This window comes from Oncorhynchus mykiss, chromosome 8 (assembly GCF_013265735.2).
Source record: "Oncorhynchus mykiss isolate Arlee chromosome 8, USDA_OmykA_1.1, whole genome shotgun sequence".
In the NCBI taxonomy this organism is placed as follows: domain Eukaryota; kingdom Metazoa; phylum Chordata; class Actinopteri; order Salmoniformes; family Salmonidae; genus Oncorhynchus; species Oncorhynchus mykiss.
The window spans coordinates 23,964,804-23,992,243 of NC_048572.1; the positions used below are offsets into that span (position 1 = coordinate 23,964,804).

A 27,440-nucleotide genomic window follows, 5' to 3' on the forward strand; every position below is an offset into this window, starting at 1 on the left:
AACCTTTTCACTCAAAGTTGTAATCTGGTGGTGATCACAATAATAGTGAACTCCTCCTCTCTGTATACTGTCTCTGGTTCACAGTTGAAATTGTATCAGGTAGATGTGCATTGATGCATGTTGTGTATTGATGTGCATGTCTCATCTTTTTGCAGGGTAAATTGTTGACCCACCCTTGCCAAACCATATGCCCTGGCATGGGGAGCCAACAGCGTCATAGTGGCTGGATGTGACAAGAAGATAGTGGCCTATGGCAGGGAAGGTCACATCCAGCAGACTTTTGACTACAGCCGAGGACACGCTGAGAAAGAGTTCACTGTGGCCACCAGCCCCGGTGGACAGTCTGTGGTCATCGGTAGCAATTACCGGTCAGTCTTCATTTTGATACATCATTTTTCAGGTAATAAGCATGATAATACAACCTCATACAGTATCTTACATTGCTGGGAAGTTCTTCTGGGTGATAAATTGTTTTGTTCAAAGTCTTCAACTGGGGTCCTCTGAAAGGAGCTTGGGACGAAGCATCCCCCAAAGAGATTCCAAACCTGTACACCATCACTGCCTTGGCCTGGGAAGAAGGACGGCTCACGCCTCTGTGCAGTTAGTAACCATACACGTACGAACACACCTGTTACGCACACACCATGCTATAATTGTTTTTGCTCTGAAAGTACTGTAGAAAGTAGGCTACACGTTGCCTTTCACAGCTTTTTGTAAATTAAACTTAATGAACGTGTTTTTGTCAACCCCCGTGTTCAGAGTACACTGTGTGGCGGAGTGGAACAGTTTTTCTGCTGCCTTTGGAGGAGCATCTACAAGAACAAATTTGAGATTACTTATGAGGGACTGAGTCAGGTACATTGTGATATTCACCGCCTTCACCGCTTTTCACATCACCCTCTGTGGACTCAACAGTTCTTCTACGCCACATCACCCTCTGTGGACTCAACAGTTATTCTTAGCCACATCACCCTCTGTGGACTCAACAGTTCTTCTAAGCCACATCACCCTCTGTGGACTCAACAGTTCTTCTAAGCCACATCACCCTCTGTGGACTCAACAGTTCTTCTTAGCCATGTCACTTAATTCCTTGCGGGTGTCACACCAGCCTTCGCTTTGGCTCCCCCTCCTGTCCAACTCAGGCGTTCGGCTTTGCAGGCCTTCTTGCTGCTGGCAAACGCCCTTCACTCATCATCATTACACACACCTGGTTCCAATCCCCACGCTATCACTGTGTGTGTATATATATATATATATATATATATATATATATATATATATATATATATATATATATATATACTCCCTCTGTCATTTGTCTTGTCAGTCATTGTAAATGTTGCTTGTTTTCCTGAGAGGAATCTCTCCTATTTCCTGAACTTTAATTTGCACTTTAGGTCTCGTCCTGCATTTATTTAGATATATATATATATATATATATGAATGAGAGAGAGGGGGCTTTAATAAACTCAGTAGTTCTAAACCTGCGACTGCCAACTCCTCTCTACGCCTTTGTCAGTGGGTTTGTGACTTAGTCTATCTAACTGAACATTGTCTCTCCAGGTGATTGTAAAGAACCTGTCCACAGGGATTGCAGGTTGTGCTGAAATCCCACTACGGCCGTGAGATAGACGAGGTGAAGATCATGAGGAAGGACCGCTACCTGGTGGCTCACACCTCTGATACCCTGCTGCTGGGAGACTTGTCCTCCAACAACCTGAGTGAGGTATGACAGTCTGACCATTCACTGGCAAATGGATATGGGGTTATTTTATATTGGAATTGATGCTAATCTTTCACTATAGTTATTTATTTACATGCCTCCACTCGTGTGGTATTGCAGACCTAGAATTTGAAGTGAGCAGTTGGAAGATTTAACTTGTTATGGCTGCAATCCCGATATCGGGATAAGTGTCATCAACAACCGCTGAATAGCATTGTGCTACATTCAATAAATATTACTGCAAATATTTATATTCATGAAATCACAAGTGCAATATAGGAAAACACAGTTTAGCCTTTTGTTAATCCACCTGTCGTGTCAGATTTTGAAATTATGCTTTACAGCGAAAGCAATCCAATCGTTTGTAAGTTTATCGATCGCACGACAAAACATTAAGTACACTTAGCATCAGGTAGCTTGGTCACGAAAATCAGAAAAGCAATCAAATTAATAATTTACCTTTTGATCTTCGGATGTTTTCACTCACGAGACTCCCAGTTACACAACAAATGTTCCGTAAAGATTATTTTAATATCCAAAATACCTCCGTTTGTTTGTCGCGTTATGTTCAGAAATCCACAGGAAAGAGCGGTCACGACAACGCAGACGAAAATTCCAAATAGTTTCCATAATGTCTACAGAAACATGTCAAACATTTTTTTATACTCAATCCTCAGGTTGTTTTTAAAATATATAATCGATAATATAACAACCGCAAATGTCTTTCACAGTAGGAGAGGGGAAAACAATGGCTGTCCAAATTCTGTTGCGCGAGCAAAACTTGTGACCACTTGACGCGATGTTATCGTTCTGGCTCATTTTTCAAAATAAAAGCCTGAAACTATGTCTGAAGACTGACACCTTGAAGAAGCGATAGGAAAAGGAATCTGGTTCATATCCCTTTAAATCCAGCAAAGGGAGGCTATGGAACATGGAGTTTTCAAAATAGAAGCCACTTCCTGTTTTGATTTTCCTCAGGGTTTCTCCTGCAATATCAGGCATGTTATACTCACAGACAATATTTTGACAGTTTTGGAAACTTTAAAGTTTTCTATCCAATACTAATAATAATATGCATATATTAGCAACTGAGACTGAGGAGCTGGCCGTTTACAATGGGCACCTTTTCATCCAAGCTACTCAATACTGCCCCTGCAGCCATAAAAAGCTAAAACACTAAGTATTAGAAAATACATTTAATTGCCCTCGCTGACTGGTGTCTATTGTAGGCCACCGTCCCCTCTATGCGAAGTCTCAACATTACAGCTGGAACAATAACCGTGTAACCAATGGTTATGGATGAAGTTCCAAGGACCTGTTTTAAAATGTTATAATAAGAAGTTTGAGGGCTGTCAGGATTCAGTTTGCTAATATCTGGTTAATTGTGAGTTTAAGGAGCCTTCCTATGCTGGAGTGCTGATGTTGAAAATGACATGTAGTAATAATAATACTACGCCCTGGCTGCAGGTATATGTGTAAAGCAGGGAGTGTCGCCCACCGCACCTCACCCCAGGTGAACAAAGACCCCTCTGCTCTTCTTTTTTCAGATGGCAGGGCTCCAGGGGGAATGAGAAATTCTTCTTTGAAAATGAAACGGTACAATACCCAGTTTTAGCTTTGTCTGCAGTTATGTGCTATTGTGAGTAGTTTTCAGCCACTGCTATCCCAACTTATGAATAAGAAAATACCTGTCATGCACCTGTTAACTGGCTGTCATTGCTTCTTCAACATAGGAATTCTGAATTGTCTCAGAGTAGGGAGTCAGCTGCTGACTGTGATGTGTTGTCAGCTGTGTATGATTTGCAACACTGGGGTGCTGATGCTGGTGGCGTACGGCAGCAACAACATCCTGGGATCAGTGAGAACTGAGTTCATGAACCCACATCTCATCCGGTTGGTGTTCACCCATTCTCCTCCTAATGCATATTATATAATAGAAAGCAGTTAATTAATTTTCGAATCACTACCACAGCCATATACCTTTTTTCCAGTCTACTACAGTAATGTTAAAAATGGTCACTAGGTGGTAGCGTTGAGCTTTGGTTGTACATGACAGTAAGGCATACTTAGTTTGAATGAATAAGAAGGATAAGTCTTTTGCATAGAGCTGTCAAGACAGTTTTCAGTGGACAAAGTTAGTCATTACAAATCCATCCTACTGTATTTAGGCTGTCAAGATTGTCAGATTGGAGTTACTTCTGTGCAAATGTTTGGAGGTTCAGGCTGGTATTAACATTCCTCCTGAGCTCCCTGATCTGTCTGCCTCACACTGTCTGCATCTCTAGTGTTTGTCTCAATGAGCGCAATCAGAATGGAGTTGAAGACAGCAACAAGTTAGCCTACCTGATTGACATCAAGACCATTGCCATTGGTAAGTGTGTTTGTGGAAGGTGATGCTATGAATATGTATGATGCAGAGAGTATGCTCCCTGAGACCGAGGACATAAAATCATGATTTCTGTGCTGCAGAAATATATTTTTTCAGGTTATGCCAAGGTTGACTGGGGTGCTTGTTGACTATAACTTTAATTCTCAGGCCAAAATTACATGGACTTTTGTATTTCCAGAAGTGTAAAATAGATTTTTTTATCTCTGCTTTTACTATCTATTGAAGTGATTTCCAGCCAACTTGCCTGTGTGAAGTAACTGCTAAATCTGTGAACTAAGTGTTTGCAACCTTCACTCTCAGCCCCAGTTCCAGCCCAGCCCGCCACTCCACTCTTATTGTAGATAGTGTCTAACACACAAAGACACTGACTTGCCCCTTTTTGTGATGAATGATCCCCATTCATGTGGAGGCAGGCAGGTGCTGCTTCGCGCAACCTGGCCCCCACGTTGCTGTAGGTATTGATTAGGTAAACGAGCGTTTGATTGTAGCGTGCCCACACCCTCCCCCTCTTCCCTGTCTCCCCTGGAGCAGCCTGAGACGCCGGGCCCTGTGAGGGCCGGTACAGAGAGATACTGAAACAAACGGGCATATGCCACTTTCTGAGAACGATGCCTTTCAATTAGGTGTTGACCCCACGGCGGTCCGGACATGCGAGGTGGCGAGCGGCTGTGTTAAGTCTGAATCACCGCCCAAGCAGCGCTGAGCTGAGCACCATCTGCCCGGTCCACTTCCTGTGCTAATTGAGTCCAGGGATGTCCTTCTGTCGGCTGCCGAGCTGTTTTTTATTTTTAGGTGGTGAAAATGAGAAGCAACCTCCATGCAATTTATTTCTCCCCCTTGAATGACAGGCGCAGTTATTTATTTTTTCCTCCCTCGCATTGTCAGTTGTGTACTTAACCTGCTCTGAAAGTGTAAATTGGAAAATGCTTTTTTAGCCATGTTTCTCGGAAGCTTAATTACAGAATAAAAGGAGAGGCAATGCCAGGCCTCTGTCAAATGATTTATGAGAGAATCATAGATGTGTTTGTTCGAGTGGATGGATGCTGACTGTGAACATTGCCGTATTCATATTTCATTATGTCTTTGTTCTGTTAGCCCATCAGTCACAACATATCTTTAATATATCTCTTGTCTCTAGCAGATGGATAGATATATAATGTGGCTTTAAAGGTGATACACCACCTCTCCCCTTAGTTCAATCACTCTGGAGTTGAATGTTTTCTCTCTCTCTCTCCCTCAGCCGCCCGTCAGTGATTGATACTATGCCCTACAGGCACAGCTCAGGTAATCTTCTCCCTCCCACTCACAGTGGATTTGGCTGGCGGTTACAACCTGGGAACCATCAGCCATGACTCCAAGACTGACTGGTTGGAGCTCAACTAGATGGGGCGCAAGCTGCTTTACAGGTACAAGAAACTGCGGGTGAGGCAGCAGCTCAAAGTAACGGGCTGCCTAGAGCTATGCCTGTTTGATGTGCTCTCTCTTGGGCAAAGGATGACAACCATTTTAATTGGGAATCCCTTTGGGAGCTTCTGACTGAGAAGTGACAAATTCTACTCATACATGGTGTAAAAAAAATATTAAGAACACCTTCTGAGTTTCACCCCCCCTTTTGCCCTCAGAACAGCCCAATTTGTTGGTGTATGGACTCTACAAGGTGTTGAAAGCGTTTCACATAGATGCTGGCCCCTGTTGACTCCAATGCTTCCCACAGTTGTGTCAAGTTGGCTGGATGTCCTTTGCATGGTGAACTATGATACACATGGGAAACTGTTGAGCGTGACAAACCCAGCAGCATTGCAGTTCTTGATGCAAACGTGTGTGTAACAGTATTACTTTAAACAGTCCCCTCGCCCATACCCGGGCGCGAACCAGGGAGCCTCTGCACACATCAACAGTCACCCTCGAAGCATCGTTACCCATCGCTCCACAAAAGCCGCGGCCCTTGCAGAGCAAGGGGAACTACTACTTCAAGGTCTCAGAGCAAGTGACTGATTGAAACGCTATTTAGCGCCCACGCTAACTAAGCTAGCCGTTTCACATCCGTTACACTCACCCCCCTTTTGACCTTCCTCCATTTTCCGCAGCAACCAGTGATCCGGATCAACAGCAGTATAATTTTAGACCGTCCCCTCGCCCATATCCGGGCGCGAACCAGGGACCTTCTGCACACATCAACAGTTGACACCCACGAAGCGTCGTTACCCATCGCTCCACAAAAGCCGCGGCCCTTGCAGAGCAAGGGGGACTACTACTTCAAGGTCTCAGAGCAAGTGACGTCACTGATTGAAACGCTATTTAGCGCCCACGCTAACTATGCTAGCCGTTTCACATCTGTTACATGTGCACCTGGCACCAACTACCGTACCCTGTTCAAAGGCAAATATTTTGTCTTGCCTATTCACTCTCTGAATGGCACACAAACACAATCCATGTCTCAAGGCTTAAAAATCCTTCTTTGACCCGTCTCCCCTTCATCTACGCTGATAGAAGTGGATTTAACAAGTGACATCAATACTGGATCATAGACTGACCAGGTGAATCCAGGAGAAAGCTGTCTTGGAAAGGTGTTCACAATGTTTTGTACACTCAAGGGATGTTTTGCTATGGTTTAGAATTTGTTGTAAAGGACCCAGTAGACCTTGATTTCTAGTTTTGAAAGGTGCATTACTGCTGATTTGAGTTTCTTTGATTCCTTGCATCACTGCCTGGTCCTCTCTCCCCCTCCCTCAGCTCCACCTGTATGACGTTGAGAGCAGCATTAAAACCACAGTGTTGAGTTTCTGCTCCTACTTGCAGTGGGTTCCTGGCAGTGACGTAGTGGTGGGCAAGAACAGAGGTGACCTGTGTGTGTGTTACAACATCAACAGCCCAGAGAAAGCCACCATGTCCCCCCTCAGGGTGAGAGAGGGAGGTCCTGGCCAACTCATGTGCTACTGTTCCCTCACAGTAGGCCAGCTGGCAAGGCCTAGCGTCACCTCGTGGGCTGGGCTCCACTACTTTCTATTTATAGACCAGACCGTGAAGTTTAGTACCCACTTCAACCCAATTTGCCGACTCTGAGCTGGTCTTCTTTTTATTCAGAAACATTCCTTTAACAAAAAAAATGTTTACCCCTTTTTCTCCCTAGTTTTGTGGTATCCAATTGGTAGGTCTCGTCCAGTTCGGACTCGGGAGAGGCGAAGGTCGAGACCCGTGTGTGTGTCCTCCGAAACACAACCCAACCAAGCTACACTGCTTCTTGACACAATGCCCACTTAACCGGGAAGCCAACGTGTCACCAAAAACATTGTACACCTGACAACCGTGTCAGCGTGCATTGCGCCCGGTCCGCCACAGGAGTCGCTGGTGCGTGATGTGACAAGGACACATCACGCTGGGCCAATTGTGCGCCGCCCCATGGGTCTCCTGGTCACGGCCGGCTGCTACAGAGCCGGGACTCGAACCAGGATCTCTAGTGGCACAGCTAGCATTGCCTTAGACCACCGCACCACCCAGGAGGCCTAGAAACATATTCCTAATGTATCGCAACCGTCCGTGATTGGGAGGGCGACGCACAGTTGGCCCAGCGTCGTTCGGGTTTATCCGGGGTAGGCCTAAATAAGATTTTGTTCTTGACTGACTTGCCTAGTTAAATAAAGGTTAAATATTTTATTAGGCCTCGGAATGCAGAGCTATAAGGGCTGAGAATAGGGCTAATTTAGCATCTCGGATCACTACTGGCTGTAAGCGAACGAGTGTTGCGCGTTTTGAGCAATACTGGCTGCTGTATCCAAGGCTCAGCCAATCGTTCACATAGCAACAGAACGCAGCGAGCGCAGTATGCAGCCAGCGTAGTACGCAACTGAAGGAAGAAGATACAACCAATTTACTAGTTACAGCATCAGCGCGCCTCTGGAAATGCAGCTTGTCAGTTACACCAGCGCGTCCCCTGAACGACAACGAAGAGGTAACGTGAGAAGACTGACCAGTGAGAAGGTGATGAAGCGTACTTCATGAGCTGTAGCCGAAAAACTACTGCCATTTGGAAAGTTTGAGGTGAGGAAGAAAGTGTGATTGAACAAGTATTCCCATAGTTAAGTATCTTGCTAGCTGGATCGAATTCTCCGTAGCCAGAGAAATGTTGAGCAATGTTAGCCAATTTATCTGATCAAATAATTGAGTTTATGGTGTGAAAATTAGCTTGCTAATAAAGTCAGACAGATAACATTACAACATCAGATGAGCTAACATTAGTAACCTAACCAATTCGCTATAGTATTGGAATGAAAGCTATAGTATTGGAATATATATATATATAGAATCGACCTTCTAGCCCGAGGTCCAGCGCGCTCTCGACTGTGCCCCAAAAGCATGTTCAAGCGAGGTAAAAATGCTTGGAAGTGGATTCAGGGATCAACTGGAGCTGGAGCTGGGCCTGTTTTAAGCTGGGTGCCACTATTGGTGAATGGAACACCACACACTTTCCATTTTTCTCACTTTTTCTGGCACATTATAGAACAGATGTCAGAAAGTGGCAGAAAAGTGTTCAATGTAATAATGTGCAGTGTAGCCCAAATATATTGTTTTTGTTGTGTTGAACTTGACAGTAAGACATGTGAGTGAGGGGGGAGTTCTACTTTTTTATACTCTAAGTTATTTTTGCACACATGTAGCCATGTGCACTTGATCAATGTATATACTGGCCACTAATAGAGCAAAAATACAATGCCTCTTTTTGATTATATTTCTACTTTAAGATGTTTTTTGTCAGAGTAAAATATTTATGTGTGGTCACAAGCGTTCTATTATTAAGGCTGTCATGGTTAACTGCAATATTAGTGTATTGTTTATTTTCTCAAGACTTGAGTGCCATTTGCAGTAAAGTCTTGGCAACAAATAACATTGGATTGCTCTCTTTTCATTTTTTAGCTGTGTGTTCGGTTCACATTAACCTCTTTTACGCACAGAGACTGATCATGTAGATAAATTCTTTGTTTAAAACCTGCATTTCCCCCTAGCAGGGATTTATTTTTTGCACGTTTCAGTGAAGAAGAAAAAGTCACCTTTTTGGGCCCTTACTAGTTTGCATCCCTGAAGAATGCAGTGTTTTTTTGCAGTGCATGAAAGTGGCAGCTAGTGTCAAGAGATTATTACTATACTTGTTTCTGAATTGGTTTTGATTAGATCCCACATTGTGCAACATCTATGCAAGGGTGGAATTTGTGGGTTTAAAATGCAACTATTTCGGTGTACATTCCACCCATTTGGAAAGAAATGCTGTGTCCCCTATTTGAAGTGTATGAAGTCTATTTCAACAACCAGCACTTTTTTTCATTTAAAAAAAAAAAAAACATTTGGGGGGGCTTGGTCGAGCTGTCACCTTAGCTTCAAAAATGTGATTCTGTTGAATATGTTTTTACTTGTATTCTTTGTGGCTCTCTCCTGCTGTGTGACTCACGTGTGTGTGTGTGTGTGTGTGTGTGTGTGTGTCTTCCTCAGAGCCACAGCGTTCCTGGAGACTCTGGAGGTGTCCTCAGAGACTGAGGACATGTGGAAAACTCTGAGCAAACTGTCCCTGGTGGCCCGCCAGCTCCACATCTCAGAGAGGTCAGTACAGTTGGGGGCCCCCCACACACGCACACTCCATACATGCCATTGTGTGTCCCCCAAGGGTGCTCAGCAACACTAGGCTTATCTTCTAATGGAGTCTTTTCTATACCTCTCCCTCCGTTTTAAGTTGTGAAAAGTGACTTGTCTCCTGTGAAGATGTTTAGCTTTAGAGCAGCCCCTCCTCTCAGTGGTTTTCTGAGCTGTGTGTGTGACTGGGGAGGCAGAAATAGTAAAAAGCCAAGCAGCTCATCCAGAGCTGAGTTTACTCTGTAATACTCATGTAGAGAAGTCTCTTTCTTAATAGGACATTTTGCTTAAGCAAGCACCACCAGAGCAAGTTTTTGTAATTTTTCCCTTTTTTATAGGCATTTTCCTTCTATTTTGGGGGGGTGAAAGTTAGATTTCACTGTAGCATGGCATCAATAATGTGGCGAGATTTCGTTATGTATGTAGTTTGATTTGCATAAATGCAGGAAAAAGTTTTGTCCGGAGAGGAGAATGTAAATGAAGGAGTGTGGTTTGCTAATAAGATGGCGAGCGCAGCTTTTTAGCGTGATGCAACTTCTCTGAAAGAGCTGTTAATACAGCCGGCCCAGGTTAGAAGCCATTGAAACGTTCTTGTGTTTAGCCATGCTCCAGCGCCAGGGTTAAGGCTGTTGTTTTAGAGGTTTAAATGTTTCTGTAAACATTTGATTTAGCTGCACCCTCATTGTCCCTTAAGCCATTTTGTGTTTCTTTTAGGTGCTTTGCTGCCTTGGGGGATGTCTCAAGTTCGCTTTCTGAACGAGACTAACAATATCGCTGACCAATATGTACGTATTGTAGTGTGTGTTGGTCTCTCCCCTTAGTAGTGTTGGAGGCTCTAGTTTGGGTCCACTTGAATGCTCTGTTGGAGGAAACCCAATCCAGGTGTTCCATCTGGGGCTACAAGGCTGAGCCCTGCGTGTCAGTTGGGGCCCCTGTGTGGGTCTCTCTGGCCCCTGGAGTGTGGGCAGCTGTGTGGCACCCCCCCCCCCCCCCCAACCAGCCTGGCACCAGTGTCTGCTCAGCTGCTCCCATTCATTCAATCCATTACGTCACTCAACTCCGCTGAGTTACTAAACCCCAGTAATGCTTATCACACACACACCTGTTAGCCATTGTTGCAGTGGTCTGCTTGCTAATGCATAAGTCTGCACCAGTCTGCTAGAAAGGACATTCCATTTAGTTGATATTACCTGTATGTGACACTTGTCTTGTCTAATCTCCAGAGTGGTGATGGTACAGAGTTCTACCAAGTCAAAGCACGCCTGGCCATGCTGGACAAGAACTACAAGCTGGCAGAGTTGTACTATATGGAGCAGGTAAGAGAACATGAATCTGCAGAGTTTGGTCTGAGACTTTCAGAGACTCCCAGCCTCATGTATAATTAAGTGTGGTGTGCTCTGTACAATGCCATTGATGAGGTGCTGGAGATGTATCAGGAGCTTCACATGTGGGACGACTGCATCGCTGAAGCCAAGATAAACCAGTACTAAGAGACTGGAGTACCCTGGAGTAGCCAGTACTCATGGACTTAGTCTCTGTCTTCCCAGAGCTGAACAACCTGCGTCACAGCTACTACCAGTGGCTGATGGAGACCAACCCATCATGAGAAGGTTGGCGAGGTCAAAGGGGGGGAGGAGGACTTCATGGGCGTCGTCAACCTCTACCTCAAGGTGGGCCTACCAGTCAAGGCCGCCCAATTTGGCCGTGAGGAGCTGGTCTCCAACAGTGACATCCTCAGTAGAATCGCTGCTGCCCTCATCAAGGGAGAGTTCTATGAGAGGGTGGGTGTCATGACCACTGCAAAGTCACACAGCGAACTCAATGGCTGCCGTTAACATTACACTAGGTCTCTTCAAGACAACATGGCGACAGAGGAGAAGTTAATGAGATGAGATTAGTGGTTGTTTAGATCCCCTCTCCGGTGCTCCTGATGGAGAAGTTCTGAGGGACTCGGCTTGATTGTCTGGCAATGTGATTTGTGTGTGATGGATAAGTTGGCTTGTCTTTTGTGAGGCAGCAGAAGTTGGTGCAGAGAGAGACAGATGTGCAGTGTTCTAGCTCTGTGTACACCCTGAGTCTCAGTGCTGATTAAGATCTTACTCTGGGCCATGGGTGACTCCTCAGAACAGATGTCAGGGAAGGTGTCTCTGTGGGTCTTAATAAAGGATGTGCTGGGAGGGATGTTAGTCAGCCCTCTGTTTTCTCTGTTTTCTCTCCTCAATCTTTCTCTCTCGCTCTGTCTACTTTTCTGAGTTTCTCTGTTTCTGTGTCTCTCTCTCTCTGCTCTTGAACCATCTGGTTATGGACCAGAGGTCCTGAGATGCTCTAAGTGACTAAATGAGAGGGAGGAAGTTGAACTGAAACTAATGAACTTTTCTCTCCCCTGTCATCAGGGAGGAGATCTGTTTGAGAAGATCAGGAACCACCAGAGGGTTCTGGACCGCTACCTTCCGGAAAGGTAGGCCTGACACAGCAGGTGGAGGTTAACATATTCATTAACATCACCTATTGGGTAGTGTTATGTATTAGTTCTTTAGTTAATGGCCCAATCTTGATGGTGGGTTTTATACTGGTTTAGAGAATTAATTGCAAACTATATTGATGTGAATGTAACGGGGACGTCTTTCCCTGAGGGAAGTTGTGGAGCTGGCTCGGGTTTCCTTCCCAACTGATGTGGTGAAGCTGGAGGAGGACTGGGTAGACTACCTGGTCCAGCAGAAACAAATGGACGCTGCAATCAACCATTACATCGAGGCTGGGTGAGTCAGCTCTGCTGTTAATCCAACCAGGGAGGGAGTGATATAGAGAGAAGGAAAGAGATGAAAGGAGTGGGAAACAGGAGGAGCTGGCGTGAGGGGTTTGTTTATAAAGTGAAGTGAATGATTCATTTCCTCTGTAATCAAATGGAGGTGTTGTTCATTAGGCAGCGCCAGGGCTTCAGTCCCCAGGGTAGGCTGCTGTAGATAGAACACTGGATGCTAATTGGATGGCTGGCCCTCTGTTAATACTGTGGCGGTCTGACTGACTGGCAAAATGGGCCTCAGTAAAGCTCCATCTCCTACTAATCACATACTGCTGGGAATCAACACACAGGAATCAAATAAAGAAATTACCAGTAAAAGTGGATGTGTGGAGTACTTTGACAGGATCCTGACATTGGGTAGAGCCAGCCTAGTCTTAATTGCTCCCTGGCTGGGCGTAGCCTATTAGTTTCTCCATGGGGATGAATAAGGTTGCTTTGTATTGTATTTGATTAGTTCAATGTCCTTCATTGGTGCAAACGCTTCATCGACCCCTTTGCTCTCCCCCTCCTCTCCTACCCCTTTTGTTATCTCTCTATCATAGTTGTTCCTCGAAGACCATTGAGGCAGCTGTAGGCGCTCGCCAGTGGAAGGCGGTCCATATCCTGGAGTTACAGGAAGACCGGTCAGGAGGGAAATTCTACCTGAAGATAGCCCAGTACTACGCCTCCAGCCAGGAGTGTGAGATTAGAGGGCAGAGTGATGGAGAAAGCGGGAGGGGAGGAGATGACCGCAGCCTCATTCCAACTGTTCTGATGAGTCAGGGGCCTAGCAACCTGGCAGCTGGCGATGTCTGCTTTTTTCCAGACCAGACTCCATGCTGCCTCTGTGCTACGTGAGCAGTGTGTTTGCTGAATTTAATTAAAGTATCGATGCAGTGCTTTGAGAGCTGGAATCCACAGAAATTCACCCATCTCTCTCTCTGTGGGAACCCAGGTTGCAGAGCCCCTGTTTGTGAAGAAAGACCACATCAAAGATGCCATTGATATGTTCACGGTGGGTGGGAGCAGGCTCATAAGGTATGTATCCTCCTCAATGTCCCATCTCGTCATCTGTGTCGCCCAGTTTCAAATGCCAGGGGGTTGATTGAAATGGGAAACACTGCTGTGCTTTCTATGTTTAGTTGTAGCAGGCCTGTGTGTTCTTTTAAAGTGGGATTTAGAGTGAATTGTGGTGGGAATTAAAGTGAGTTAGTGATCTGGCTAGACACACAAATTGTCACCTACTTTGTAAACAACAAGTGTGGATTAACAGTGAAATGCTTACTTACAGGCCTTTCCCAGTAACACAGAGATAAAAGCTTATATCAATTAATCAAAATTATTTATAAAGCCCTTTTTTACATCAGTCGATGTCACAAAGTGCTATACAGAAACCCAGCCTAAAACCCCAAACAGCAAGCAATGCAGATGTAGAAGCACGGTGGCTAGGAAAAACTCCCTAGAAAGGCAGAAACCTAGGAATAAACCTAGAGAGGAACCAGGCTCTGAGGGGTGGCCAGTCTTCTTCTGGCTGTGCCGGGTGGAGATTATAACAGTACATGGCCAAGATGTTCAAACGTTCATAAATGACCAGCAGGGTCAAATAATAATCACAGTGGTTGTAGATGGTGCAACAGGTCACTGGGACAGCAAGGAGGACTGGGGACAGCAAGGAGTCATTAGGCCAGGTAGTCCTGAGGCATGGTCCCTGTGTTCCGTTCTTCCGAGAGGGAGGGAGAGCGAGAATAAGAGGGAGCATACTTGAATTCACACAGGAAGCAGGATAAGACTGGAGAAATACTCCAGCGATATAAATATAATAACACAATGCATAAATCTAATTGGCTATGTACACGGGGCACCAGTACTCACACACACTCATTGTGTGTCCTAGCTGGCAGCGAAATGTATGACCCGGAGGACGTGTCGGCTCTGTACGTCAGCCGAGCCCAGGACCTGGGGAGAGAGGGGAAATACAACGAGGCAGAAAGGTAACCTCTCTCATGACCCTGTAAAACAACACATTTCACTGCACCTATCCTGTGTATGTGACAATGAAACATATTTTGTCATTTCCACTCCCTCTCTTCTTCCTCTTTTCCTCTCTCCCTCCCTATCGTTCATTACCCTCTGTTTTACACCCGTATCGACCACAACCCTGCTGCCAAATTCATCAAAGGCAAAGTTTTCCAACATTGGGTTATAGGGCCCTGCTTATATTTCACTCACATCCAGAAAATTGTCAGTTGCAGTTCAGGTCAAGGTCCGACTACAACAAATTGACAAACAAAAGTGTACATTTGCCGTGCACTGATAGCAAATTGGACTTTAATAAGGTCTGTGCTGTGTTGTGTCGACCTCCAGTCTATCTGCCTCAAAAGGAGCCTGTGTCTTTCCATATTAGACAGAGTAATCTCCCTCACGCTGCAAGCCTGCCACAAAGTCAATATGTCACCATGTGCCCCCAACTCTGTGTCATCTCAATACTTGCCTCGCTTATTGATCTCTCCTGTGAGAAATGGTTAACAACATTCATCAGTAAAGGGCAACTTTTTTTTGGAGGTGAAATTCTACTTTTTTTCTGATGCCTAATTTGCAGTTTGAGTAATTCTTAATCTCTGAATACATAATCTCCATGCATAGCAATGCAATCGTGTGTGTGTGTGTGTGTGTGTGTCTAGAATATCGGCAGGCTGTTTGCGACAGTGGAGAAGCCGGACCTGGCCATCGCTATATATAAGAAGAATAAAATGTTGACGATGTGATTCGCCTGGTGGCCAAACATCTCCCAGACCTACTGGCTGACACTCACCTGCACCTGGCCAAGGTCAGCGATAGGGGGCGCTGCCCAAAGAGAAAATATAAACATCTTATGGGTATTCTGAAAAATTCTAATGAGAGAGGCTCAAGGTGATTTAGATTAATCAAGTTAAGTCTGAGTTCCCTATCCCAAGAGTTGGGGACAGAGTCCAGGTTTTCAGAAGCAGAGTACCACTATATGGAGGGCCAGGAGTGGAAGGCTGCAGTCAACATGTAGTGTCAACGACATGTGGGAGGAGGCCTACAGGGTACGTGTCCACACCACTAACAAAGTTGACCTGAGAGTCCATGATACGGTGAGTGTTTGTCAACAGCAGGACGGTGTGATTGTAACATCCCTGGCTTGGCCTGTATCAAAGACGGTGGTCTGTGCTTACAGACAGAGCAGCAGTAGCACAGAGTGGATGTGTTACGCTGCAAGAGCTCTCCTAACACTCTTAACACATCCTCACCTGGCTGCAACTGTGTTACTTCTGCTCCCTCCTTTCTGGCCCGCCATTGGACCAATATAGAGGCACATAAATGCACATCCTCTTTATTTAACACTTAATTGTACAGTAATTTATTAAGAGCTCCAGTATCCAATTCTCTGTATGTAGCTGTTTCACTCTCTCTTGCTCTTCTCTGTGCTGTGAGGTGATTGATGGTGGGAGCTTCTGGCATATTAATCAGTTCCTGCTCCTCTTCCGTGCATGGCAGGTAGCGAGCAGCCAGTGCCCATAAGCAGGTGGGCTACCTGTGGGCCAAGAGTCTGGGAGGGGAGGCTGCTGTCAAACTGCTCAACAAGTTTGGTCTGCTGGAGACCTCCATCGGCTTTGCAGCAGACGACTGGTGAGTAGACCAATGCACTGGACTACACTTTACTGTACTGCCTGGAACCTCAAGCTCTTCAATATCGTTGACAAAGTGATGAAGAATCTCCCTGCAGTTAAATTCTGATCACTGGGAGGTACTTGACAAAGTATCTGATGTTTCTGTTCTGTGATTGACACAATACCAAGCCTGCTTTATATTGCCCAACAAGTTAGAATTTTAAAACATTTATTTCATCGTCTGAAGCATTCAACAGGACCCAAGCTGTTAAGACCTTCCCCATTCATTCCTATGCGAGGAGTCTGTTGGTGCTGTACAGTAGATTGTGGTCATGATTCTTCTCTTGTCCTCTCTCAGCTCCTTTGACTTTGCCTGTAAACTGGCTCGTCTATCTACCAAGAACACGATCCCTGAGAGCCACCTGAAAAACACCTTAATGTTGGAGGATCAGGTATAATACCACGACACACTCACAACTCCTCCTCATCCTAACAATCACACACTCAAGGTTACTCTGCAGCTTGCATCATCTCAGAGATGAATACAAAAAATTATCCATTGCCGTCCCAAATTTGTGTCTGAGCGCTGTTTCCACAGGCGTTTAAATGTCACGCATGCATTAGTAATCCCTCCCAACGCCGAGCACTGAGCTGTGTTTCACTTTTCAAGGGCAAGTTCACCGAAGCCGAGACAGAGTTCATCAAAGCGGGGAAGCCAGAAAGAGGCGGTGCTGATGTAAGTATATCAGGAGGAGTTCTTCGCCAGCTAGCAAGAGGTGCTGGCATGTGTCCCCTACAGAAGTCGGAGCTTCAAGCCTTCCTTAGTAGACTTCAAACGGAGCGCCGGTGCCAGCACAGCCCTTTCAGAACTTCCCCTCACTTCTCTGTACATTGGTTATAATAAGTGTGTGAGATGTGGTGCAGGCAGGTTTGGTTGGAGGGGAGCTCAGCTCTCACTAACATGTAGCTGAGGAACGTTCAGCCCCGTTCACTTATATCGAGGCGGATTTGACTTTTGATAACTGGTCGTGTGGTTTGCCCTTCCGCGCGTGGGGTGCTGAAATTCATACACTTGATAAAAACTTTTTGTGAATACAGACTTTTTTACTCGTGCTACATAAGCTGTGATTCAATTAAGTCTGTGCTATCCGGTATCCTTGGGACGTCCTTACCGTAACCATTTAAAATTTCAACTTTAATGGGGTTAGGTAAGGATTATGGTTAGGGTTTAGGATAGGGACGTCCCAAGGATCTTGACTTGCACAAGGCCAATTGAATCTCAGTTTACGTAGTACGAGCAACGCTGAAGACGTCGGTGATTGTATTCGCAAATAGTTTTTTTTATACAAGTATGAATTTCAGCACCCCACAGAAGGACCATAGTTGTACAGGGCAAACATGGGTACAGGTAAGCGTAGAGGAACTGGAGCCCTGAGCCTGTTTGATCTCTGCTGTAGAGAGTGTAGGATGAGAGACCTACAGTATTAGTGCTACTGGAAGATAACATCATGAGTCATGTTGTCTAGTTGATATCAGCTGGAGCGCTTTAATCTGTTAATATCAAGTATTTTAGAGAGTGTTTGCTGTCTTCAATTTGATCAATGAAACAGTTGAACTTGGCGCTATAACAAAATGAAGAGGGAGGTTAACTCCTAGCCGGGTGTGTCCCTTACAGGTACGTCCATAACCAGGACTGGGTTAGAGCCCAGAGGGTGGCCGGGGCCAACGACCCAGACACTGTGTCAGATGAGCTGGTAGGCCAGGCCAAGTTCTGTTTTGAACAGAAGGACTTTCACAAGGCTGAGGCCTTCCTTCTCTGGCCTCAGAGGCCAGAGCTGGCCATTTAAGTAACGCAAAGTAAGGGACTGTCTTTGTTTGAACTGGTTAGAACTGACACTCCTAATTGACAGTCGAGCTGACGGGGTTGGTTTGAAAGAGGACTTTGGAGATGTGAATGAATCAAACCATTTGACTCAGATTGTCCTCAGTGAGGTTTAAATCAGGAATTATGTCTGTCATTAAAAAAATAAATGGTTAAATTTATGCAAGAAGCCACAGTGATTATATATATTATATAGTGAGCCTTTATTCTTAATCAGAGGGTTCATATTCTAGTCAATTCATTATTCTCTGTGTTCTGGAAGTCTGGGGGTAGCTTTACAGAGAACACTACAGGTTAAACAGAATGCAATGCTCCGTAATGTTTTCATTCCATTATTCACACTTCGTTTGGCTGGATATGCTTCACAGAGTTGGATGCCCCCTGGTACTGAGTGCTGCTGTTGTTGGTGTTTTTTTGTCTTAGGACGCGGAGATGTGGAGTGATGCCATGCGGATCTGTAAAGGGTACCTTCCCAACAAGCTGAGCGTCCTTCAAGAGGAGTACGAGAAGGAGGCTGCCAAGAAGGGCTCCCGGGGCTCCCGGTGAGCAAGACTCATCATCTGTTTTTACCATCCTTTTTCCTGGTTATTATCCCATTTTTAATATGTTTGTTTGTGGCTTTGGAGAGGCAGAGAAAACGTGTCTCAACGTTGCACATTAACAGAGAAGGAGAAACTCATGTACATACAGTTTGTGTCGTGGTCTGTTATTAATCTAGATGTGCTTTGGGATGATTCGTTATTAAACATTGGCAGCTTTTTATCCTGAATTAAATCCATAATGAGCAGCTCATTAAAGTGCAGACACGCAGGGCCTCTGTTAGTCTCCAACCATCAGCTCCCTGCTTTTAATGACTTGTGGGAAAAGATCAAAGCCTCCGTCATAAAGAAAGGGGGGGTAAGGAAGAGACATTTATTTTGCAGTCTTTAGTTCAGTTCCTAATTGAGAGTAATTCAGCCCTCTGATACTGTCAATCATGCTCAATTGAGAGCCAGAACACTCTAACACATGTTGCCATTCACTTTGACTCTTGTCTCTGTCTTATAATCTTACATCACACGGGTTGAGTTTGTAACGCATGGGAGAAGAAGGAGAGAGATGGGATTTTAATGAGAGAAGTGTGCGCTGTGTATTCTTGTATTTGCCTTCGAAGCCTGAATCCTTAATCACAGACAGACATGTACTGTATTCTGTCTGTTCTTAGAATGGGCTTCCAAGTCTTATGTTCTAGTTCTGTTATTCCCTTCACTTCCATCTGGTCCGTTAATCACCAATGCATCTCAGTTATATCTAATTCATAATGCCAAGGAGGATATGTAAATGTCTTACTGACGTGTGTTCTGTCTGTGTACGGAGGGGTGGAGCAGTCTGGGGAGTACGCCCGGGCCGTGGAGTGTTACTTCAAGGTTAAGGACTCCACCAACGACCCCCCCCCCCCCCCCCCTCGTGGAGAAGTGCTGGATGAAGGTACACAATGGAGCCCCAGGACTGACAATGAATGTCACTATAACACAACCCATACATGCTGTCCTTAAAAAACCGACTGGTGTAGTGTCACTTGTGTTTTTGGTTATGAGACAAATCTGTGGCCCTGGATGGACAGTCGTGCCATTTCATATTTCCTGTGTATTTCTGTGCCACTGTCTGTGGCCATGAGGGTAGCGACTCAATGTTTCCTTTGTGTGTGTGACCTCCCCCAGGCTGCTAAGTTGGCCATCAAGTTCCTGACCCAGGAGAGGGCTGTAGATGTGATCCACGCTGTGGGCCCTCGCCTCACCCAGCTCAGGAAGTACAGTGCTGTGAGTCACCGCACACTTCCTGCTGTGGCTCCCTCAATACTAACGGCCTCTTGATATTGATCATTCAGTGTTATTTAGTACAGGCATGGTTTCAGGCTACTGTATGTCAACTGATATGTGGAAATTCTATTGAAGTAATTACAGCAATTTCATGCTATTTACAAAGTTTATTAATATTGATTTGACATGGGGTGTGGAAGACAGTTGTCCAGTCAATGTTTGCCTCGACGGGACCATTATGTGCCTATTCATAGCTAGTCTTGAACAAATACAGTATGAATGTTCATCTTTCAGTCCTTCAAAATGTTTGAGGTCAAATAATCTCTTTTAGAAAAATTCTGTGAAAAAGATTTAGGGGACAGGTTTGATCAATCTAAAGGTGTGGAGGCCGCTCTGCCAAAGGAAAGCGAGTGTGTTGATAGAAAAAGACAAGGCATCCCATGTTTTATGCCTATTCTCTGGCGTCCTTCAAGCATTCTTTTTTTGATGCCAAATGTTTTATTTTCCTCAGGCGGCTGAGCTGTACCTCAGCCTGGACCTAATTAAGGAAGCCATAGATGCATTCATCGCGAGAGAAGAATGGAACAAAGCCAAGAGAGTGGCCAAGGAGCTGGATCCAAGGTGAGCCTGTCTACAACGCTGCCTGGTCGCCCCTGACAACAAGCCTATCCGGTTAGAATACCACCTCTGTCATTAGGCTACAGCTAGGGGAAATCAGTGTGTCAGTCAAAGGCCTCACAGACATCAGTCAGCTGCTGCTGCTCCTAAAAACCAGAGCGATGGAGGGAGACTTAGTGAATGCGATTGGATTCCTTTCATCTATTCTGCATGATGCATTAGTCATTTAGGATCTCATCCAGAGTGAACGACAGTAGCTAACTAGTTGTTTATTTTGTCAGTTGATTTTATTAGACATTGTTTGTCAAATGTACACGTTTTGACTTAGCTTTTTCTCAGCATCCCTGTTTGTTTCAGAGCCTTTATAAAGTGTATATAATCAACGGCTGTCTGTAGGGAGAACAGAACCAACTCCTTCAGACAAGGAGAGCTGCTGATGCGCCATAGGCTCCCACTTATTACTGTCGTCCTTTTAGTACAGTACATTTGTGCTGTGATTGATCTATCTGGGGAGTATTACATGGTTACATCTCTTTCTTGTTCTCCAGCTCCTGAACACAGTCATTATAGTACATCATCGAGGACAATGAAGGACGTTTAACTTTTCTGCATTGTGTGTCTGTCCTATCCATCCATGTAGGTTTGAAGATTATGTGGACCAGCGATTTAAAAACAACATTTGAGAAATCAAGGCAAAGAAGTTTCGGTGAGTAGCTACAATTTAACGCAACTACGTATTGCAAATAATAAGCCTGTTTTTAAGTAATATTTACTCAGCAAGTACCAAATAACTTGTAATATTATGTGTATCCAATGATATAAAAATATATATATTTTGATTTCAGTAGAAAATCAGGAAGGGAAGTGTCATTGTGTGTTGGTGTGCTGTAATATATCTTTCATGTCAGTGTGCCCAACTCTCTGCCTCCTCCTCACCTCTTTCTCTGCTCTCCTACTATTGGGGGGAGACCATTGAAATGGTGGCCTAGGTTCCATCCACTCAGAAATAAGAGCGAAATAACAAAATGGATCCATATTCCCAGTCCTTGCTCTCTTTGTTATGCCACATTAGACTGGCTCAGTGGCTCTGACTTCTCTAGTTGAATGATGATGGAAAAAGTCCTGCCTGTGAAACGTGAATGGCAGATTTCGAAGGACGTGTCACTCTGTGTGTATTGTCTGCATAATGCACCAAAGACTTCATAATGTGGGTGTTTGTAACCGTCAGGCTAGTTTTAAAAGCATGTTTCAAAGTTTCTGGATGCTAGCTATTACGAGGCTTCCATTGCCTTGTAAACCTGCTGAAAGGCTAACAAAGTTTTAAATTATAATTTTTTTTTTAAAGTATTTCTGTAAGTGTATACCATATTAGTAATTTGGGATATTCTCTAATCCTAGCTGGTAGGAGTGGATGTCATGGCAGCTCTGGACATGTATGCTGAGAGAGGCCAATGGGAGAAGTGCATAGAGATCGCCTCGAAACAGGTAGTGATTCTACCATCAACACTCCTGCTTTAGTTTCATTGTCTTTCATCCTTATTTTTGTCTTTTCAGTTTTATTCCATTACTGTTTTTCATTTTAATATTTGTAGAATTACAAGATTCTTCACAAGTGTGTGTGGACTTGTACGCCGCCCACCTGATCAAGGAGGGAGATGCGGAGAAGGTGCCCCAGCCAACCCCCCAGAACTACAAGATGATGTTCCTGGACCTGCTGAGCCTGTTAGGTAGAGCCGGCGCTGTCCTTCTGCATGTGGGCTCACCTGAGAGACGTAATGCTGCTGCTGATGAGTACAGGTCCAGAGGGAGACGGGAGACGATAGTGACCGGTCACAACGTACTGTATAGCAACCACACGTATTGGCCCAATGCATAGTCTCTGTGTGTAGTTGCTATGTAGTGACAGTTTTAAAGTAGTGAGCTTATTTTTTTAATAGTCTCGTTGTCTATCTGTTTGCAGTGTGAGAAGCTGACCAACTCTTTGAGCAGATGCTGCTGATCTCTCACTAATGCGCCACGCGCTGCCAAGGGGTTGACCAACTCTTATATACACCGAGTGAACAATCATTAGGAACACCTGCTCTTTCCCTGACATAGACCGAGCAGGTGAATCCAGGTCTATCATCTCTTACTGATGTCTCTGGTGACATAAGTGGTTTATGTGAGAAGTACAGGCCGGGAACGTTTTACTCACTTAACCCTGACAGGTAGGCAGTTGTTTTTATGCAACTTTTTTGGGACATAATATTCATCAATAGGATAATAACTAGTTAAAAGATCACATTTGGGATCTGGCTAATGATTAGGCCAATAGGGTAAATGCAGATAGGCAACCCCATGCTTCAGCCTATTTATTAGCTTTTTTCTGCATCAGTTGCATACCTGATAATATGGACCATGCATAGGCTATAAACATGGCCCAATATGTTAACATAATTTAACACATTTTTACCAATGTGTTAATACGGCTAATTTCTGGAAGTGTAATTTATATTTTAGATGGTGGCAGCATACTTTTATTTTCATTCATTTTTGAGTAGAACGTCCTTCTGCATTGTGTGTCTGTCTATTCATGTAGGTTTGAAGATTATGTGGACCAGCGATACAAACAACACTTGAGAAACCAAGGCAAAACGGTTTTGATGAGTAGCAACAGTTTTGAGTGTGTCAAGAACTGTAATGCTGCTGGGTTTTTCACGCTCAACAGTTTCCTGTGTGTATCAAGAATGTTCCTCCAGCCAACTTGACAACTCTCAGAAGCCTGTTTTTGTATAGTGTTGGCTGTGGTACACACTCACTTCCGATCTCTCTCCTCTCCACCTTTCTCCCTATCTTTCTGTAGGTCAGTGTGGCTGCCAAGCTGTCTATCTCCCTGCTGCGCCACACAGAGTTTATCCCAGCTGACAAGGCCTTCTACAAGGCGGGCATGGCTGCCAGGGTATGAGAACTGCTCGTATGAGCTTCGGCCAATCACTGGAAGCGGGGGGGTTGTTGTTGCTGGAGTCCCCTGGGAACTACTCTGATCAAAGTCCCCTGAGTCTGTGCTCCTGGTAGGGCCGCTGGAGGTGTTATGAATAATGTTGTACTCAAACAGCAGTATGAAGTAGCTTATCGCATCGTCCATTTTCAGAATTACATTTTTGGGGGAAATGAACAAAAATGAAATAATTTAGGAGAATGTCAATCTCTCCCAACTCGCTGAACTATTGATTCTCTCTACAGGCTGTGGGCTAGGAGAACATGTCCTTTATCTTCCTCAACCACTTCCTGGATCTGTCTAATATGAGTCCCCACTCAGCTTTACCTTGGGGGTTTCACCTCAACTTGACCGAAGTCTGCAGACTTTTTCAGTCAGCATAAAAACTTCACACGTAGCTTATATGAGTGATGACAATCTATATTTCATCATATAAACAGTAAGTAACTGTAAACATTTGCTGTATCCATTGTTTTAATTTGAATGTTTGAAGATGAGATAATGCGTGAATGTTGTCTTGATACCTGTTGTGGTATTTCCAGGGGATAGATGAAGGGAAACTGGACCACTCTGATTTCCAGGACACGGACATCTCCGAGGTTCCTGTCCCTGCTAAGCTACACGTCACTGTAAGGCACAAGTCGATATTGTTTGCTTTGCTGTGTCATTATGTCTTATGACAGGTCTGAAATGTTGCTGTGTTATAACTGTCCTGTGACAGTGTTAGCTTGATAGCTCTATATCATGACGTTGTTGGCTTAGCTACAGTATATTACTATTTAATGAGGTGCGTAATGTTGCTGTTGTGTGACTTTCCTGTTATGGTCTTATGATGACACTAGGCTGTGATGATGATGTTGATGTTGTCATATCCCAGGATGCCCAGCGTGAGGAGATCCGTGGCTGGGTGTTGACGGTGTCCATGGACCAGCGGATGGAGCAGGTGCTGCCCAACGACGAGAGGGACACCTACGACGCCTCTCTACTGGCAGCCAACACCGGCATCCGCTACCTGCCTTGCGTTATCACAGGTGGGTGGGAGAAACCCCTTACAGAGCACCTTACCACCTTACCTTACCGTCTCCCATTTCTATGGAATTACCCCAGTGTCTAGGACTGTACCATCTACTCCAGGGGTGTGAAAAGTCTTGGGTGTGTCTGTGTGAGGGGGGCTATTGTTGGAGAGTCTTTGACCTTAGTTAAATATTTTATAATCGCCATGTTATTCTTGTAATTGGCATAGATTCACAAAAGTACATATGAACCCCATTTTGTTCTTCAACCTAACTAGTTGATGGCATACATGTGTATACTGTACTGGTAAGCAAAGCAGAGGTGCTGACTCCTGCCTGCTCAGAGGCCTGCACCAGTCATAACATTACTGACAAGACACGGGTGCATATAACCTGGTATATAGTACGTAAAGATGCAGTGCTATCCAGAGATGCAGGGACTGACTGGCCTCCCACAACACCCAGAGAACTGTGTTGTGTTCAGGGAGGCAGTTAGCAGACCCACGTATGATGGCTGACCTGTTAATTGGTTGACTAAACATACGACTGTAATGAAAGCTCTCGCGCTCTCTCTCTCTCGCGGAATAAGATTGAGTTCAAAGAACCTGGCAAGGCAGCTAACAAGGACGACTGGACTACATTCGTAATGACCACAAGGGTAAGAAGGGGGTTTGTTATGTTCGACCTGGAGACTACATCACTGTGCTTATGACTTCCTCTGCTGATTTAGCTGCTAGTCCATCAGCCCTCACCCACATGAAACACTGGGTTTGATTTAGAATTTATCCACACTTTTGATCACAGGCACTCATGCAGGTTTAGAATGTATAACATGTAAGGTTGCGTCTTAGAGAAGGGCCCATTTTCCTTTGTTTCATCCTTCCTGTGTGTGATTGGGATTACAGTGTGATTTAAGTAAATGGACTAATGTCCACAGAGATTTAAAGACTGGCTTATAACACGTGTGTGTCAAATATATAAATATATATCTATATCTCACAGCCCGGAGTGCCAGGATTTGCTGAAGTTTGTGAGCCTGGCGTGGTGGACTCCCCACCTCCGGCTTCTTCTTCCACTGACAGGACCAAGATGCTGAAAACTCCCATCTTCGTCCAGTGTACCGCATACCCATAACTACAGTAATTTACCATACCGTACTCTGCTTAGAGCCTCTGCCTACTTCTGAGTTATTTAATCCATCCTCTCCATCTCTGGTTTGCTGTTAGTGTTGAACAGTTCACATCATTCCATAACAATAGACTGTTGAGAAGACCTGCTGTGTTACTGCGCCATACATTTCTGCAGCGCTGACATCAGCACAGTCCTTACTTGCATCCCATTGGCCACTTAGTCCCTGATGTCAGGATTTGTGTGTCACCATGGGGATGTCTGTAAAGTTCAGCAGAACATTCCTCTTCTCCTCGGTGTCTGTCCTGTTTTACCTTTTGAATGTGTGTTCATTCCCATTTTCACCTATGTTCCTGGTACTGCTGAAGGACTGGAGTAGGCTACAACCAGAGTGGGTTTTTATTTAGTTGAGGGACATGAAAGATGCCTTTACACTTCAGGTGCTGTATCTTCATAATCAAAGTGCTGTTATCTGTAATACGTGTGCTGTGTTCTAAAAGCAAAGTTCCTGTGTGATAGGAGAATTTGACAGTGCACTTTAGAATACTGTATTGGCTTCATGTATTGTTGGATTAAATGCAGATTTGAATGTATTTCATATGATGGAAATATGGTTAAATAAAAAATATTCTGCATCTATTTCTTCTAATACAAGGCCACCTAGAAAATGGGAGAGCTGTTAGGCCCCATTCTTTTTATTGTGTGTTCAACCAAAATGACATTTGGTTGCTGAACAGAAAGTAGACCACACAGCTCAGTGCATGTATTATCTTATAGCTATTAGTAGATTACCTGATATTAAATTGGGTTCTAGGTCTATAAAAATGTTATGAATCATCGCACCCTTACCCACTCAGGTGGAGTGATTCCCAGCCGAAGAATACCCCTTGTGGACAAAGGTTATCAGCCACCAAAATAACCGTTCATGGACATCATTAGAAAGGCCCACCCAAATACATATCATTCTGAAAGCCCCCCCCCCCCCCCCACAATAAAGGTAAAATAACTTGTCTCTTGTTGAGCAAAATGGAACATCATAGATTATAGGACTGTATCTTCATGACAATATTTATTTTAAGCGGGGGTATACAGAAATGAGGTCAGCACAGGTATCACTGAGAGATCATCTTTGTGGTAACCCACTCTGTTTTGCCTCCATACCTGACTATATAAATTTGTTTACCTAATTTTCAATATAAATGTTGATTATTTGTTTAGGCCACCTATAGGGTACACTTATGTCATCCATACAAATTCTACAGAAAATCCTAAATGCTATCTTTTTTATCCAAAATTATCAAATTTTATAATTATACCACAAACACCCGCGACTAAAGGTTTGGCCTTTTAAATGCAGGACCCTATTGCACAGACTTTTACGCACCATAAAACTTGTCACATATGTATGCGTTTTTCTGACTGCTTCTTCAGTTATACTTCCAAAGAGAGAGAAGCAGGAATTTCACCATCCAGTAGGCCTACTCGCTCAAAGTTATCTATTGGGAGCTCGAGGCCTAAAACATTCAGAAAAGCGTTTATGAAACGGAGGCATGTTCAACTATTCCATATAGGCCTAATTTTCCGTTTGTCCGAATTTTTTAATTGAATGCAACACCGCGTGTTACGTCAAATCCAAAACGGTTTAAGTAGGCCTAATTAGAAATTAGTGCATTGAAATAACGTTTTTTACCAATATATTGAAATTGAGTTATGTAACGCATATAGGCATGTCAGGCCTCTTTTCGCTTGTCCATCAGCCTACCTGTACATAATTATCAAACTGACATCGGGAATTGTGACAATTTGATACAACAGAACAGCATTCTCGGTAAGAATGTAAAATCAGGAATCCTGTGTTATAATGTCCATGAATTAACA

The 27,440-nt window shown here is 44.4% G+C and overlaps 1 pseudogene; it reads left to right on the forward strand.

Moving 5' to 3' along the window:
* The first annotated feature begins 168 nt into the window (after positions 1-168).
* LOC110529210 lies at positions 169-26,201 on the forward strand (annotated as a pseudogene).
* Positions 26,202-27,440: the final 1,239 nt, after the last annotated feature.